The following is a 17,224-nucleotide window of genomic DNA, read 5'->3' as shown; positions in this document are numbered from 1 at the left end:
ACTGGTCAGAAGGAGGGCCTCTGGTTAGAAGCAGTATCTGCCTCTAATATAAAGTATGTGGAGCCCAATTCTGCCCTGAGATTTGCCCCTGAGAAAAGGGAGGAGGGTATGGACATGCGACTATAAACATCATTCCGAATAAGGAGATAGCCTCCTTGTCACATCCCTTGGGTGAGCCAGGTTTTAAACTCTGGTACCTACCTCACTGGGGATTTCTGATGGATCATAGATGCAGCTTTAGAAAATGTTGAATTGAAAGCACAAAGCTTGTTTTCTTGCTAAGTTTCTTTTAGACACACCAAAATCTCAAATTGGTGCTAGCCTCTTATCCACCTCAGCAACATACCTTTGCTATTTTTCCTCTTTTTCTTCCATTTTCTCTCTCATATTAGCTTTTCTGCTGTGTTTCACAGTATCATTGTTTTAGTTGTTACTCTAGAAATTATAAAGTGTGTCTTTAACTTATTGTAGTCTATCTTAAATCAGTATTTTTACCACATCCTGAATAGCACAAGACCCTTACAACAGTTTAAATCCATGTATCTCTGTCCTGCCTTTCACTCTCATTGTCATATATTTCACTTCTACGTATGTCATGTTATTATTACTCTTGGTCTAAACAGTCCATAGTTTTTTATATTTAACTTTTTAGTTTCACTACCTTTCTTCCTGTACTTCCTTCCTTCTAACTGGGATCAGTTTCTATCCACATAAAGAAGTTTCTTTAGTTATTTCTTCTCTTTTGACCCAGGGAGAGCAGGCCTCAGGAAAAGAACATTTCTCAGACATTAATATCTGAATTTAGTCAAAACAGTTTTGATTCCCCTATGTTTATTGCAGTTCTCCTTTATTAAAAAAACTGATTATTTTTTCCATTTAATTTATCAAAGTAATACATTGGGTTGATTTAAAGAAAAATATTGAGCAAATAATTGTCCAGATGGTACAGATCAAAAACTGAGAAGGTGGTACGGAGGTTTTCAAAAGTTGGTGCTGATAGCTTATGAGTTTCAGGTATTTGTATAGCTCTAGGTTGCTTACAGTTACCTTGTAGTTATTCTTTGATAACCGCCATTTACAGCATAAACACTAGGTGTTAGGCAATGTGCTAAAGACCCATACTAACCACAGGTCAGGTTTTTATAATTATGATCAACTGATATCCCATTTTTCTTTAATTACCAAATTTCCCATACTTGTCAGCTTTATTCATTTACTCAGTAAATGGTATCAGGCATCTTCTCTGTGCTGGTCCTGGGTTTGGTGCTCAGCATTATGTGGAGACCAAAAGCTCTCCTATAGCTGTGCTTACTGCAGAAGGCAGACATCAATCTAAAAATCCCCAAAGCTATTATGTAATTGCAAACTAGCTGAGGGCTAGAAAGAGGAACAATGCACTACCAGGGGTTCTGGCACGGTCTGAGAGATTAGGGGGGAACTCTCTGAGGTTACTCAGCTAAGAGACTCTCCTCTTGCCCCCATTTGTTTCACCTGGTCCCTCTCCCAGACCCTTTCGGTCTCCACTTATTTCCCCAGAGCTCTTCTCTGATCTCTGCATCCAGTTAGATAGTTAGGCAGCCTGGAACCTAGTGAACACTCTAGCCTTTTCCTTTTAGGGAATGTCACATCATTATAATCACAGTTGGCCCTTGAATAGCATGGGCTTGAATTGCATGGATCCATTTACCCGTGGATTTTTTTTACAGCACAGTACTGTAAATGTACTTTTTCTTTCTCATGATTTTCTTTTTTCTCTGGTTCGCTTTAAGAATAAAGAATATAATACATATAATACACAAAATATGTGTTAATCAACTGTTATTGTCTTTTTAATTTAAAGATTTTATTTATTTATTTATGAGAGACACAGAGAGAGGCAGAGACATAGGCAGAAGGAGAAGCAGGATCCCCTCAGGGAGCCTGATGCGGGACTTGATCCTAGGACCTCGGGATCATGCCCTTAGCTGAAGGCAGATGCTCAACCACTGAGCCACTCAGATGATCCCCAAATATTTATGTTATCAGTAAGGCTTCCTGGCAATAGTATATTATTATACACAGATTTTCAACTGTGCAGAGGAGAGGGGTGGTGCCTCTAACTCCTGTGTTATCAAGGGTCAACCGTACATAATTATTTGGGTCATCATTTGTTCAGTATCTGAGAGCTCATTGGACTCTAAGTTTCACAAAGGCTGAGAATATGTTTATCATGTTTGCTGCTATGTAACCTGTTCCTAGTACACAGTAGGCTCTCAGCAACATGGATGAAGCAAACCAAACCTCTCCTGACCTCAGGTTCATCTATAAAAATGAGTATAATGGTATTGAACTCACTAGCATTTGTTTTCGTTTTTGTATTTTGTAAAAACAAAATAAATGTGTGAAGTACAAGATATGTAGATAGCTTTATATGTTATTCCCTGCCTCTTTTTTTTTTTTTTTGCTTACCCACCAGAAGATGCCTGCTTCCTTGTTTTTTTGTTGTTGTTTTTGTTTAAATTTCTTCCCTGCAATTCTACATTAGCCCATTCTCAGAGCTCCACATTCTTCTCCCCTCTGCATCATAAGTCGTCACCCAGGCAGGCTTCCAGTTTTCCCCTGTAGTTAGGGAAGACTTCTCCCCAGCCTGTGGTCTCTGGCAAACATTTGCTCAATCATGAACAGATTTACAACTTAATTACAGGTCACTGACGCTGGCCCCAGTCAGACTGGGGATGCTCCAAAACTCACCTTTGATGGGGAGAAGGATTAATTAAATCCCTTAATAAAATCCTTTATCCCCACCAAAAAGAAAACAGAAATAGTTCTTGTGCACTTTTAGGAAGAGTAAACACATAGCCCATTGTCACCAAGCTGAGAAGGCCGTGGAGCACATCAGAACAAGTGCTCCATTTCACAGGTTAGGAAACTGAGGACCAAGGAGCATAGCTAGTTACTGGCCGAATTCAAACCGGCGTCAGGACCAAGACTTTTGATGTTGTCCTTTAGCAGCCACTGGCTTAAATGATATATCGTTTCCCTTCTTGCCCACATTTAACAAATGAACATTTTTCTGGGCAACTAGACTGTTTCTTTATGTCATGAAAGGGGAGTAATCAATTAATTCAACAACATTTTCTGTATACCAACTCTGGGCCAGATACTGGGCCAGGGATAGGGTAAGCAAAGATAATAGGGTAAGTTCACCAAGCCTCACCCAGGAGAATGGTTGAATTCTGGGACATCTATACATAGGCAAATTCTGGGTTGAATGTTCAGTCCAATTCCTTCCACATCTTTATTCTTGGCTTCTTTTCATCAAGAGAAAAAACAAGATTAAGGGCTTGCTAGAAAGAATTACTTAAGTGACTTTGTTTTTCTTTGTGGGTTTTAAAATTTTTTTTAATTTTTTAAATTTATTTATTTATTTATTTATTTATTTATTTATTTATTTATTTATTTTTGAGAGAGAGAGAGAAGGGGCAGAAGGAGAAGGGGACAGAAAATCCCAAGCAGGCAGGATGCCCAATATGGAGTCCAACACCTGGCCCGATCCCATGACCTCAAGACCAGGACGCAAGCTGAAACCAAGAGTTGGACACTCAACCAACTGACATGTCCAGATGCTCTGATTTTGTTTTTCTTTATCTCTGCTTCTCCCCTGACAAGTTTGTACTCAAAAGTATGAGGGCTCCCCTGGAAAAGAGAAGGTGCAGGGCAAATCTACACTTGTTCTTAGCTGCTGTGTTCCTCACTCCAGCCTTCTATTCCTATTTACCCCTTCCCACTGGCTGGACTTTGGTTCCTGCCTGGGAAGAGGCAGGCAGTCCAGTGGGATCCCCAAAACTTACCTCATTTGTCTTCCGAGGTTTCTGTAGAAATTCTGATCTCTGCCGGTTGGCCTTGTCATCTGGCATTTGGTCCTTTCTGCTTCTTATTTGCATTGCTTTGATTACTAACATGCTGTTGGGTCAGTCTGCGTGTACTTTTGGTTTCTATTAAACTGCTCTATAGAACTTACTGTGATGAAGGAAATGCTCTATAATCTGTGCCTTCCAAACAGTAATCACTAGCTAGTGTAGCTAGTGAGAACTTGAAATGTGGCTAATATGACTGAGGAATTGAATTTTTAACTTTGTTTACTTTTAATTCATTTAAATTTAAAAAGCCACAAATAGTGGCTACACAAGCCAGACAGTGCAGGTCTAAAAAGAGACTGCCTGGCCTGGATCAGTAACATATCTTTGGGCTTTCATATTCATGGACCACCTACACTCTTGACATTATCCACCTACTCATCCATCTATCAATCCATCCCAGAGATTGCCACTTGTGCCACACTCCCAGATGTAGGTTGAGAACACAGAGGTGAATCACACTGAACCTTAACCCCTAGGAAATCCATAGCCAGGGAGAGGGAGAGAGATAAATGAACATGGCCACCATTACATCCTTCCTGGTATGATTAATAGACTTCAGAACAATGGTAGGGACACAAAAATGGATGTGATCAGTTCTACTTAGGTTTGGGCAGGTGGCCGGTCAGAGAGGGCATAGCTTTTGTGATTAGTCTTGTAAGAAAGGAAGAGGAATATTTAGCAATATGCTATTTTGTGTATCTCTAGCACCTTTCTGAAATCCTATGAGTTAATCTTTTGTACCTTGAACTAAAGACCAAACTGGAGGTCTCAGGGGTGGAGGTGGATTGAAGAGTAATTGATTCTTTTTAATGTCCTGCTTAGATATTTGGATACTAGTTATGATTAACTTTTCCAGATATTTCAAGATACAAATAAGTGAACTAAATTCCACTGAAAGGAAAATTAGCTTTTTTCCAGGTGCCCTGGTTGTTGTCCAAGGAAAGAAAAGAGATGGCCAGACAGTTTTCCTTTTCTTTTTCTTTTTTCCTGCCAATGGGCCTTTATAACTTTTGGGAAAATAAAGAAATTGTTACCATTCATATTTATTCTCTTTCATAATCACGTGATTCTGTTTTAAAAAAAAAAGGGAGGGTTTTTTGTTTTTTTGGGTTTTTTTTTTTTTTTTGGTTGAAAGAGAGATCAAGTATGTATACCAGAATTATGGTAGGGGGAGAGGAGTAGAGGGAGAGATAGAATCCTAAGCAGGCTCCATGCCCAGCACAAAGCCTGACACGTAGCTTAATTTCACAACCCCAGATCATGACCTTAGCTGGATGCTTAACTGACTGAACTACTCAGGCACCCCTGTTAAAGAGTTTTTAAAAACCCCTGATGATTTAAACTATCTTTTAGAAGTGTGTAGAAAGATAAGAATTCCAAGATGTCAGAAAGAATGAAAGCCCTTCTTCCTTAAGACACATGTTGGTGTCACATAGGACATCAGTAGTATTTTGTCTGTTCCAACACTCTCCTTCCTTGGTCTGGGGGATTGCACATCTCTAGCTTCAAACATGATGGGTGGGGGCAGGCAGTCAGGAGACTCTCTGATCCCTTCATAGGGAGTCATGTGACCCAAGTAAGACCAATCAGGGTCCTTCTCAGATTTTTCAGTTGGTGTTGGAGAAGGGCCCTATCCCTGGGGTTATGGATCAATAAGGAATTGGAGAATGCTGGCCTTCTTCCTAGCCACCCAGAGAAAGTCTGTCTGCTAAGAGAAAATAAGCCACACAGAAGCAAAGAAGAGCTTTGAACTGTTCAACAGGATTAGAGAAAATGGGTCAATTAAGAGAATCCAAATGTAAGTGGTTCATTGAGAACACTCAGTGTGGTAGAGATATAAACACAAGATTTTTTTTTTCCTACTCATTGCTGTGCTCTGTAATATCTACTTCTTTGATCTCTAATTTATCTTGGCAGATTCCATAACTTTCTGGCCACGTCCAGTGATTAAACACAACCAGGTCCCATTAAAAGCACCAATTTTCTATCCAATGCCATTTCTCCTCTGCCACTGCTGTCTAGACTTGTGGCTCAGAGAACTTATATGGATGAAAAACATGGTCTTCTTTTCCCTTATTCCCCCTCCCTCTGTTTCTAGCTTTCTGCACTGAGGCAGTGGGGGAAGAATGGGAAGAAGGGGCCAACTTATATGACTCTTATGTGGTGAGGTGGTCTTGGTTTTTCTCTGGTTCAATCCGGTTCTGTCAGAAGCTTGAGGTCTTTTTGGATATGGCCATCTCTGAATAGAGTATGTGGTTTTCCTGGGAGCAATACTCAGTTTTGTTCCATCTCTTTCTACTGCTAAAGACTCTTCAGAGGTGACCATGTCTCCCCACAGGCAGTTCAGGTCCAAATATCCTTTCAGAAGGAATGTCTCCTCTCTTGCCTGGGGGACACTCGGGCAGCCCCATACTTCCTGCCTCCCCTTTTACCTCTGTGTTTCTTCTGTTGAAGTGAAGATGCCCCCCTTTTTTTTCTTCCTGGGAACTCTTATGAGTCTTTTCTTCAAATAAGATGAAGATGTTCACATGTACTCTTCACCTTCAGGAGACATTTACAAATTCCCTGAGCACTCTCCAAACATGTTCCTCTCTGCCTGTTGTCAGCGCTAGAGAAAGCCAGGGAGGAGATGAAATCTTTTCTTCTTATAGATATCCCAAATATCCATGAGTGATTTTCCTGATCCATTCTGCCCACTGGTGTGAAGAGAAATTTCTCCTATCTCCCCATCATTAGTGGGGAGGCATGTCATTTAGTCTTGACAGGGACACTGTGCTTACCAAAAAGCCACACAGAACTCTCCATTGGTCCCCACTTCCTTTCTTCTCCCCAGTGTTTCCATATAGGTACTACCCAGGGGCAGGGCTGATGATTGATTATAGAATGAACACTGCTGCTGCCTCTTAGGAAGCCATGAGGGAGGTGCCATCTTTTTAGAATGTGGAGGTCATTAGCACTAAGGGCATGAGTGTCAATTCTATGTTGATAAGAAGGCCCAGTCAGAGCATGTTACAATCATTGGTAAAGGGTCTTCCCACTAGAACAAAAGACACAAAGTAAGAATCCATTATTCAATGGCCTCAGGTAATTTTTCCTGATGAGTTTGGATTTCAGACAGGCTATGAATGTTTATGCAGATATCCATAGGTGGGGAGGACTAAAAACCTGCAAAATGCCGAATAAGATGCTTACCCTAGGATGGGTACCTTACCAACAGGCCAGTGTACAAATATACTTGAAGAGAGATTCCATAGGTTGGAAAATATATCCTCATCTATAAAACTGCCACTAATATGAAAAGATGTCTGCTTCATCCACTGACTACCTGTGTGACCCAAGGCAATCACTTTTGCTCTTCTCAATTTCATTTTCCTCATCTGCAAGGTGGACACTACTATTGACCTTGTTGTGTGAAATAGAGAACCACCATGAGTCCTGTAAGCAGTACATTTTAGTCTGTTTCTGTTCCTATTCTTTATAACAAAGATGACATCAGGGCTTTACTTCTCAAAATGAATAGGTTTAGTAGATTTCTTCCCACCAAGAGGGATGGAGTTGGATTGGTGAGGGGGAAATATCTAAGAGCTAATGTAGATACTATGGGTATAGCTGCTCAGCTCCCAGCAGTTGCTGTAGGGCCTTGTCTTTGCTATACCTCTAGTCTCTTCAGGGAATGGCTCTTCCTCCAACTGATACCTAAAGTTGCATGAGGTTTTAGTAAAGACTGTCATTCCTGGGAACCCATGCTCTTGACCTGATGTGGCCAGTCACAGTGCTTCAGCCCCTGACAACAGTGATTGGTCTTGGGTTGGAGACATAAGGGTCTTTTCTGGGATTTATCTAATTGGAGATTTCTTCTTTGATGATGAAGTTGGCACACGTTCTAGAGTTCCAGGGAACCATGGTTTCATTTCATGAAAGGAAATGCACCCTCCTAACAGAGAGCAGAGGAAAGAGATGAGGTGGGGGAATTGGACTGCCATTGTGTCCCTGGTTCCAGGTGGTCTTGCCTTCTTATGCTGTAGTTCTAATAGATAGTAATTTTTGCCTCTTTTGCTGAAGCTATTTTGAAATGAGTTTCTGTCACTGAGAACCAAGTGAGCCCTGACCAGTATAGATCTCTTCCCCTTGAGATTAAATATTGATACCAGGTTCATTGCTGATGGGTTTAGAAATACTCTGCTGGGCTAGTTGCTTTCTGAAGAGATTCAAATGATAGGTCAAGGGTGACTTTAAATTGGGAGTACTTCTAGGGTGAGCCTACTAGAATTGCCATATAAATATTTTCTTCAAATGGGTCCCTCTGAATTGTCTCCAGTGGCCTCCTAGGTATAAAGCAAGTCTCCACAGACTTTGTCTTGGTCTTAATCTGGCTCCTGTTTTCCTGGGAAAGGAGAGTGCTTTCCCATCTGTCCCCAAAGGTTCCTGACCTGGCTGTAGACTGTTCTGCTCTATTGCCTTTATAGATTATACCTTGCCCTCCGCCCCCCAGGCTAGAGTCTTTATGAGAAATTGTAACTCTTGAAAATCCATATGGGTTCCTTGAAGCTTCTTCAGGTGGTTCTTTTTTTTTTTTTTTCAGACATTTTATTTATTCATGAGAGGCACACGGAGAGAGGCAGAGACATAGGCAGAGGGAGAAGCAGGCTCCTTGTGGGGAGCCTGATGCCGGACTCGATCCCAGGACCCTGGGATCACGCCCTGAGCCGAAGGCAGATGTTTAACCATTGAGCCACCCAGGCATCCTTTCGGCTGATTCTTAAAGCTGGTTCCACTCTATGGAAATGTTTGGTTCCTTTGCTTCTTCTCCTGTCTGAGCTCTGGGGCCTGAGCTTACAGGGACAATGTGGCCTCAATGGCAGCTTCCAGTGCCTGTTTGTAACACTTCTATTCTGCTGCTGCTCTACTCCCTGTCATTTCCTTTTTTAATTTTTTTTAAAATTTTTATTTATTTATGATAGTCACAGAGAGAGAGAGAGAGGCAGAGACACAGGCAGACGGAGAAGCAGGCTCCATGCACCGGGAGCCCGAAGTGGGACTCGATTCCAGGTCTCCAGGATCGCGCCCTGGGCCAAAGGCAGGCGCCAAACCGCTGCGCCACCCAGGGATCCCCTCCCTGTCGTTTCCAATGAAGGGAAGGGACCTTGGAATCACAAAGAACTGGGTCTAACCCTTGGCCCTATTATTTTCTAGCTGGGTAAATTTGGGCACAAACTTCATCTTGCTGAACCTTGGGCTATTCATTCATAAAATGGTAATATTAATCGTACCTCCCTCATGGGGTCACTGACCCTCTAACCAAGCCCCCTCCCTTCAGTTGTATATTTGAAATAGGAACTGCCCAAAGGAAAGGCACAGAGTGCTAGACAGATGAAGCACTGATGTTCTTGTGACCCCAAATGTCTTTACTAATGGCAAGGCTCGTGGCACACTTTTCTGGAATGTGCTGTCATCTGTTAATACTTTAACATGCAATCACTTGGGCCTGTCTGAGTCAACACCTGAGCTGCTGCTGCCTCTGCTCTAGCTTAGATCATTGGTGATTTCTAGAGGACTGAAGGCTGTGTTCATCCATGAAGGTTGTAATACATCATTGTTTTTTTAAGCACCAAAAATTCTCTCTGGTCAGCTTGTAAAATATTTTCAACAATTTGCCTCAATCCAATGCCTCTTAGGGAAAAGCTATACATTTTAGGATTATAACTCCCAGAAGAGTGCCTAGTTTCACCCAAGAATGGTTGCTCACATGAGCAATTCTGAATATTCTATTTATATGAGATGATGGATGTTAACTCAACCTATTGCTGTAATCATTTCATGACATATGTAAATCAAGCTATCATGCTATATACCTTAAACTTACATGGTGATATATATAATTATTTCTTCAATAAAACTGGAAAAAAAAATAAAGAAACCACCAAGCTCAGGATGGGCAGAGAAAATGTTGAAGAAATAAGAAGTTAAAATGTAAAAGAAAAATCTGTATCTAGTTCCCAATATCCATAGGCATCTTAATTTGCAAGCAAGTATGCTCTTTGAAGAGTGCTTTCTGTCACTTGATCCCTATTTTCCCAAGTTTGAGATGGAGAATAATGATGACTTTAATTTAAGGAACCTATTCAGCACAGACAACAGATTGGGTACTGAGTGGCACCAAGGACACAAAAATGATCAAAAGACACCATTCTTACCTGATGATATTGCAAATGTTTGTAGTATCCTATGATAAATGTGGTGCTTGAGATGTGTATAGGATGAGGAGCAGCTTGGCCAACTCAGAAGAGATCGCAAGTGGATCTTACAGTCATGCACCAGGAAACCAACCATGAGCTGGGCATGCATTATGCACTTCCTGCTGTTCTCAAAACATATCTTAGCATGCTTTTACTACAGAGCCTTTGCACATTTGATTTTTTTTTTGTCCAGATTACCTTTTCTGCAAATATCCTAATGGATCACTCTCTTACTTTATCCAACATCCACATTCAAATGCTATTTTATCAGAGTAGGCCTTCCCCTGACCATCCCAAATAAACGACTACCCTCAACACATTTAGTTTCTATTTCATACCTGGCTCTATTTTTCTTCATTGTATTTATCACCACTAACATATTATATGTTTGTTTTTATCTGTCATCTTTTGACACACACACACACACACACAACTGTTAAAATTAAGAAAGCAGGGACCTAGTATTTTTTTCCTACTTCTGTGTCCCCAATACTTAAAACAGTGTTTGCCACAGAACATATGCTCAGTAAATACAAATTATAAATGGGAGAAGAGACTAAGATGCCAGGATGGTTCAAACTTGATCTCTTCATTAGTATTGTGCAGTTTGCTTGGGGAAAAGAATAGTCCAACAAAATAGAAAAAAACAAACAAACATGGTTGCTGGTTTAATTAAAATGTGTGTAAAATGCTAGTAAAACTTAGAGGAAAAAGCTATTCATTTCTTCTTTGTGGAGAGACAGTGAAGAAGGAGGTGATATCTCAGAGAAGGTCACATTTCACCTGGGTCCTGAAACATAAATGCAAGTTTGCCAGGCAAAATGGGGATTAAGAATAGTAGCAGTGTCGGTGGGTGCACTACCCATATTCCTGAGCTCACTGTCCACTGTATGGTACAGCTGCTTACTGAATGCACGTACAGCTCTTGGCCTGAGGCTTTCTCTTGGAAGTGTGCTAGGCAGGCTGTAGAAGTGCTGATGAGCTAGGACCCAGAAACAGCCCTCAGCCTGTGGTGGATGGGCATTGGAGGAGAGATGCCCCAACATTTTGCCCCTCCAGTGGAACAGCTTGGAAGTGCACATTATGCTGTTTGTATGAAGCCTCTGAGGGGGCTGGGTCTCTCTCATTCACAGTAATAGGTTTGATAACACATTCTTTATTGACTTTCTTTCCTTCCCCACCTCACTTCCTCACTCCCCTTCAGTGTTTCCTGAGGTCACTTCTCAAACAATTTCCTTTTGAATTCTTGCCTCAAGACTACTGCCAGGAGAACCACCTAAGGCAGCCATGGTCACAGAAGCAGCAGGGACATGGACAAAGGGGGCTGGACTGCACCCTGCAAGCCTGGCAGATGGAGAGACCAGAGCAAGAGCTACAACTGTGGCTAGTCAGCAGCTCAACTGTGAGATGTCTCTACACATCAGGTTGAATAGCAACAAGATTATGCTGACAAGCACATGGAACATTAGCTTGGAGCCAGCATTTCCTCCTTTCTCAGCTATAGCTTTTTAGATGCTGAATTAAATTTTTACTTTTTCATCATTCTGTTTGCTACCCTTTCATTCCAGATCTTTTCTTCTCTCTTAGTCATTGGAAGAGAAATGATAGCTCTGCTGCAGGACCCAAACCTCTCTTGTGTGAAGTGGGCCTTGGGAAATGTCACTGGGACCTCTCTCTGGGCAGAGAGTGCCCAACAGAGAAATGCTACCTGGTAGTAAGCACATCATGGCCCCAGAGCAGATACCCACAGGCGGGCAGGTATGACAAATGGGTGGCCTCGGCAAAGGGAAGGAAGATGGATACAGGAAATGGGGGACATAGTGTGGGATTATTTGTTCCTTTGGAATTGTACATTCACATCAGGCATCATCATCTTTTCAGTGAAGTCTCCTTGTCTGAGTGATCAATTGTTCTGAGAGATCATTAAATAGTATTCAAGGCAGGGACACTCGAAGAAGGGCTGCTTCTGAATGGGGATGACAAGAGTAGCAAGTGTTTTGAGATATAAATCCATTCCCATTATGGCTGTAAATCTTGCAAAGAAGGGGATGCTGAGACCTGGTGGTGCAAGTTCTTATGGCTCCCAGTGTGCTTTCCCTAGATAAGTGACCAGGGGACCTTTGTATGATCCAGTAGGCTGAGAGGAAATTGAGCTGCCAAGCCATATGAAGCTCCTGCTAGAGATTTGGAGGAAGATGAATGGTACTTAAGCAACAAGAAGAGCGTGAAATCAAACCATTAAAAAAACAATTTCAAGTCCAGTCAACTTCCCTCACCTTCTTTTCACTGTGATAAAGCCCCTAAAAGTCATTGGATCGTTCCTTTGATCTTGCTCAAGTTGGTGTGTTGACTTTCTCACCATTTTCCATTGGGACCTACAGGTACTCCTTGCATTGGGGAAATGCTGCCTCTGGGAAAGTATGGGGAGAGGAGAGGCTCTTCCATACCCTACCCCCCATTTCTCTCATTGTTTTCTCATTTCTCTGGGGATGAAGCTGGGGTTCTTGGAGTTGAAGTCACTAAGGTTGTCTGCAGGCATACCTAGGAGAGAGTCTCACTAGGCTTATTCTCTTATTTTTAAAAAGTTCTTTTATCCCATCTGAGATATCTGTCACTTTCTACCCCAGAAAATGTGAGGTCCTGAATGGACAGATGTGGCTTTTCAGCCCATAGAACAGGGTGCCTTTAAATCTGGTGGCTGTGACAGTGGTGGGTATCACCTAGGACGACACAAATCCTTCCTTCTGCTCACAAAACCCAACTTCTATTTTTTGGTTTTTAATTTAAAAATTAATTATATAAATTATAGAGAAATGAATTATCCTTGTGAGAAATTAAATCAGAATCCTTCGGATAAGACTAAAGGCCACTTTGACCAACAGTGCCCCACCTCCTCAAAGAGGTAACAGCTATCATACCCTTCTTGTCCTTTTTCTACTCATTAACATATACGTTAATGTACTTATATCCCCACAGAAAACATAAAGAATATGTGCTTAAATATATTAAAGCCATCATATTTTATATGCTATACTGCAACTTATTTTTCCATTTGACAGTCCTTCAGGCTGGTAGGATTGAACTCAGAAGCTACCTTTCTGGTCACACAGCTGGGAGGGCATGAAGGAGGCTGAAACTCAGCCCATCTCTGCTAGCTTAGCCCAAAGGGAGGGCTGCTTTTCCCTAACTTGTTTACCCAGATGGGGTATCTTTCTCTAATTCATGCAAAGGTATGGTATATAAGTAGGATATGGTGGCCCTGATGGATCTTCTATGCTCTATTTAATTGATGGTAGTATTCCATAGTGTGGATCGATTGCGTTATATGTATTCATCCCCATGGTTAGACACTTAAGTTGTTCTAATTTCTCACCATTGTAGGCAATACTGCCACAAACAGTCTTATATATGTCTCTGTGTCCACTCATGTAGCTGTTTCTCTAGAGAAGTATTGGGATTACTGAGTCATAGGAATGCACATTTTAAATTATACTAGACCATGAAAACTTGTCTTCTGAAGGTCCCTTCCAACATGCAGTCCCATATAAGAGTGCCCATTTCCATCAACCTTACCAACATTTAATGCTGCCCAACTTGGATATTTCCTAATTTTCTTCCTCTTCTTAACATACATCTGGTCAACCCAACTGTCCTGGGGTTGTTCCAAATCTATTGTCTTATTTTGCCCTGGTTTCTTCATTAGCTGGATTTCAATTTTGGTTCTCTGGCCATCTGAGCTTTACGCTCCTTGGTCCATCTACTCTGACAAGGAGCATTTGTCTCATTTGGTCTGAATTCCAGGTGGCAGATAGGCAGAACAACTCTGCTTCAACCTAACTGTGGTACATGGGCCAGTTGCTTGTCTGGGCCTCAGTTTCCCCATCTGTACCAGAAAGGAACTAGGTTACAGAAGCTCCAGGATCCTACCTCTCAAGTTTTGGCCTGAATAAGATTTTAAAATTTCACTTTAAAAAGGCACTTTTGCCCCCATCAGAGTTAGCCACTGTTTGGTCTGGTTGAAATGCTTACTATGAATGCACACAGTCAGACATGAAGCATTTGAAGAGGTAATGGGTAGGTACACATTTTATTGCTCCAATGATTTATATCACCATTCATCTCTGTTTTTCATGGGTGGGGATGGTGATGGAGAAAGAATTTTCTGGTCTGTGCAAGCTGTCAACCAGGTAGTGAATATTTCTCAGGTAAATCAGTTCCACTTTTGCCTCTATAGTCACTTTCTTCTTGGTCTTCAGGCCACAGCTTCCTCATTCATTCAAATATTTATTGAGCTTCCTTATTCATACTCAAATATTTATTGAGTACCTAAATGTCCTTTGCTTCATGGTTACTTTTGGAAGGAGTGAGAGTAGAAGATGCAAGATAATGGAAAGCACTTGTGTGAGCTCTCATAGTTTTGTTCAGTGTTGTTTAATAGAACAGTTTGAGATAGCAGAAAAGTTCTGTAAAATCTATGCTGTCCAATATGGACCAACTCCTAAATGCCTTGGAGGAAGCAATACAATGCTGGGGACTTTGCAGCAAGTACTCTAAAATTCAGTCCTCTCAATCTTTTCTTTGATGCCTCAATCTCTTAATTTGTAGAGAATTGTTTTGAGGATCAAAGGATGTAGAATGTCTATACCTGGCACAGAGCCTGGCCCGTTGTAGATTCCAATTCCCCTCTGTGTGTTATCTTGGTTCTCAGGATTCCTAATACGCTTTAAACAAGTAAAAGTTTCCACTCAGAGAGCAGAGACTATGCTTCTGGGAAGGGTAGGCTGAAGAGGCCACCTCCCCTTTCAGAGGCTTCCCAAGCCTCAGACTCAGAATCACCCAGGTGAGTTGCACAACTTTATGGGCACCACAAGTTGTATCACTCTCATTGTAGGGATTTTCAATGGTGGGAATTCACCTCCCCACTACTGCCTACCTAGACAGGTGCTAGAACGTAATATGTGCTCAGTAAACAATTGTGGGTGGATTAATCACCAAAGTCATTATAGTTGAGTGGAAGCCAGGAGCTATGAGTTTTGGACAGCCTACTTGCCTCCCCTGGTTCAGCTCTGCCCCTCCAGGAAAATGCAAGGACTCCAGTGTTGCAAGCTACAATTTGACTCTCAGCTTTGCTGCTGCCTGGCTCTATGATCCTGGCAAGTACTGACTCTGTTTGGTGTCTTGGTTTCCCTATTTGTCCCTGGGTGCCCTCGAATTCTGTGACCTGATTACATATGGGCTGCTTTTGCTAGATAGGTCCTGAGGCTGGCATAAGGGTTCAATACACATTTCTCCTCAGGTTGGGGTTTATCTAGGCTGGTCACTATCTTGCCATCTCTCCTATCACCCCTGTCTCCTCTCCATACAGCGGGAGCTTGTGGTTGGCTTCCTGCCACACCAACAACAGGCAGGCAGTGTTCTCCTTCCCTTCCCTGACCTCACCCAGCAAGCACTCCAGAGGCGGTCAAAGCAAACAGGACTTGCTCGACCTGGCCAGGAAATCCAGAACAAAAGAGGGCTTCTTTAATCAGCTGTTTCCTTTGGTCAGAAGATAAGTTGTGAGCTATAACCTTTAAAAAAAAACTGGAACAGAAGAGAAATAAAGTGTCAGACAAACTTTGATGAAATTAAGGCATTCATTATTTTTCATTCAACTAGCATGTGAGTATTATGAGAGGTATGTGGAGCTGTGGCTGTGTGATGGTGCACTGGACATGGAGCATGACCTAGGAGGGGTCACGGTTTAGTGGAAATTAGTAGTAGGAACCAGGGCAGATTACTGTGTAGTATGACTAGGGGTTACTGACTTTGCCCTTTTCATTACTATGTCCCCACTGTTTAGATTTCAGCTAGATGGTGATATGTATTCTTTGTATATTGTGTCACAAATGTTTATATGTATATAGTGATAAATCAAATTGGGTTAATGGTCAGAAAATATTCACTCTTTGGTGTTTACGTTTGTGTGTGTGCACATATTTCTTCATGTACATGGTTGGTGATTAATAATGATTTGTTGAGTGAATGAATGAGTGAATAAGGATGGGATGTTTGGAAGCTCCTAGAAGGCGGCCCAAATCCTGTATCCAAGAAATGACAGAGAGGCCAAAAGTCTTGAAGAAAGGGTAGAAGTGAGTAAGGGAGAGGAAGCCAGAGTGGGGTAGGTAGTGGAAAGATGGGGGTTGAGAAGGGGTTGGGGCTTGCAGGTTGGGGAGCAGCACACAGCTGAGGATGAGGGCTTTAGGTATGTTCAACCACATAAAATTGACAATAACTGACCATTTTTGACTAAGAAAAACAACAACCTCCTAGAGTTGAACCAGTTGCTTCAAACGTCGTTGAACAGTTAGGGACAAGATCGTATGGGGCCTAATGAGTTATGTAAAGAGACTGAATTTTCTCCTGAGGGCATGGAGACGCAATGAGGTTTTACTTTTTCTTTTCCTTAAAATAAGACCATTTTTTTCTGGTATAGCTGTATAACTTATATTTGTCATTATTTTTAAAAATTCATATTAGAGCAACAGTAAAAAGAAATAGGATAGTAATCGTCTTTGCTCTCACTAACCAGATAACCATAGTCAGTTTGAACTGACATGTCAGTCATTAACAATTTGGAATACCTTTTCTGGACTGTTGTTTTTTTGTTTTTTTTTTCTCTCAAGTTGTATATGTGAAGAGGAATAGGGCATGAAGCTGCTATTTAAAAGTTGCCAGTGGCCTTTGTGTCTAACGGAGCAGGTTATAGGTTACCATGGAAAAATTCGTTTTTGTTTTGTAGAGGATTCAGAGTGGGAGAAAGGCGTAGCTGGACTTTTTGGGCCTAGCTGCTGTATCCTTTCATATATGCCTCTTGTGAGGTTGCTAGGGACAAGCTGGGCACATTTCTACAAGGCTCAAGGAGTTCCCTGGGATGCAGGGCATGGAGATCTAACATCTTCTCTAAGAAACCAATCCAAAACGCAAACCATTAGAAATTCAAAAAATAGAGAAAAAAATCCCAAAGTGAAAATGATCATCTTTAGTCCTGTGCAGAATCTCATTATTGATATTTTTGGTATATTTGTCCCCTCTTTTTTCTTTATATAGTTC

At 41.5% G+C, this 17,224-nt stretch overlaps 1 long non-coding RNA gene across 3 annotated transcripts in view; it reads left to right on the top strand.

Annotated features, from left to right (window-relative positions):
* The first annotated feature begins 5,527 nt into the window (after positions 1-5,527).
* Positions 5,528-17,224, top strand: part of LOC112668718 (uncharacterized) — an 81,386-nt gene continuing 69,689 nt past the window's right edge. For all 3 annotated transcript variants that reach the window (XR_003141825.3, XR_004808572.2, XR_004808573.2), the window contains exon 1: positions 5,528-5,697. This is a non-coding gene — a long non-coding RNA (uncharacterized LOC112668718). The remainder of the gene's footprint in view (positions 5,698-17,224) is intronic.

Source organism: Canis lupus, chromosome 23, assembly GCF_003254725.2.
Source record: "Canis lupus dingo isolate Sandy chromosome 23, ASM325472v2, whole genome shotgun sequence".
Taxonomy (NCBI): Eukaryota; Metazoa; Chordata; class Mammalia; order Carnivora; family Canidae; genus Canis; species Canis lupus.
Note: the sequence above shows the minus strand (reverse complement) of the source record. Positions and strands in the feature narration are given on the sequence as shown.